The following is a 1584-nucleotide window of genomic DNA, read 5'->3' on the forward strand; positions in this document are numbered from 1 at the left end:
GTACCAGAAACAAAATCAAGGCACAATTGTATGATCTTACTTACCTGTGGAATCTAAAAATATCAAACTCATAGAAATACAGAATAGAAAATGGGGAGATGTGGCCAAAGGGTGCAAACTGTTATTTATAAGATGAATAATTTCCAAGGATTTAAGATAAACCATGATATCTGTAGTCCACAGTGCTATATATTGTATACCGTATTGGAAAGTGGCTATAAATCTGGAGCTTTAATATTCTCACCACCATGACTACTACCACAGCAAAAAAAATGGACATTATGTGAGGTGAAGGATGTGTTAATTAACCTTATTATGGTAAGCATTTTAAAATGTATACATGTATCAATTCATCTCATTGTACACTTTAATCTTATACAATGTTATATTTCAATTATACCTCAACAAACCTGGAAAATAAAAATAGTTGAATGGAAAAACAAATTATGGTATATGTACACAATATAATACTACTCAGCAATAAAAATAAATGCTCTATTAATATCTGCAATAACATGCTGATTCCTAAAATATTTATACTAAGTGAAAGATGACAAGTTAAAAAACACGAATACCCTTTTGTAATCGGCCATCTGTGATGAGTGTGTCTTTCTTGGCTGCTTCCAATCTAGCAGCTTACCCCTCGCCCTCTTGTGTCCCCAGGTCTGACTGTTGTCTTCCTTTTCCTCCACCTGAAGTGAACCATTGCCAAGATGAAGATGGTTCACTTCCCCTTTATGGGGAAGACCATTACTCTTGAATTTGAATTCTCAGATGAAATAGAAAATGTAAAGGCAAAAATCCAGGTTAAGAAAGGATTCCTTCTAATCAGCAAAACTGATCTTTGCTGGCAAGCAACTAGAAGATTGACATGCTTGGTCTGACTACAACATTCAAAAGGAGGCCACTCTTCATCTTGAGTTGAGATTTGTGGTGGTGCTAGAAAAGGAAGAAGTCTTATACTACTCTCAAACAGAATAAGCAAAGGAAAAATAAGGTCAAGCTGGCTGTCCTGAAATACTACAAAGTGGATGAGAATGGTAAAATCAGTTCCCTTCAACAGGAGTGCCCTTCAGATGAATGAAGTGCTGAAGTTTTTATGGTCAGCACTTTGATAAACATTACTGTGACAAATATTGTCTGACTTATTGTTTTATCAAACTGGAAGACAATTGTACATGGTACAGGACCATTCTGCCACAACAGTGAGTTAGTTGGCCTAAAATGTCAACAATGCTGAGATTGAGAAACTCTGGTCTATCTTCTTTAGTTAATATTAAAAAAAAATACATATTATATTATTTCATTTATTTGGAAAATACTTGCTGGGGGTGGATTGGGTATAGCATGAGGCACAGGAAGGAGGAATTACAAAAGTGCAAATAAAAATTATGAAAGTGATGGATATGGTGATTGATAGATTCATGTGTAAAAAATGTCAAATTTATCCTTTTGAAAATTTAAACGTGCATTTTTATGTCAACAATATATTAATAAAACTTTTTGCAAAAACAGGACAAAAGATTATTTTTGACCTAAAAACAGTATGAGGCAGAGCAAGAGTTACACATTTATATTTCTATA

General features: G+C 33.8%; 1 pseudogene; it reads left to right on the plus strand.

Annotated features, from left to right (window-relative positions):
- Positions 1 to 713: 713 nt before the first annotated feature.
- LOC136309306 (ubiquitin-ribosomal protein eS31 fusion protein-like) lies at positions 714 to 1209 on the plus strand (annotated as a pseudogene).
- Positions 1210 to 1584: the final 375 nt, after the last annotated feature.

The sequence above is a fragment of the Saccopteryx bilineata genome, chromosome 6 (genome assembly GCF_036850765.1).
Source record: "Saccopteryx bilineata isolate mSacBil1 chromosome 6, mSacBil1_pri_phased_curated, whole genome shotgun sequence".
Classification (NCBI taxonomy): Eukaryota; Metazoa; Chordata; class Mammalia; order Chiroptera; family Emballonuridae; genus Saccopteryx; species Saccopteryx bilineata.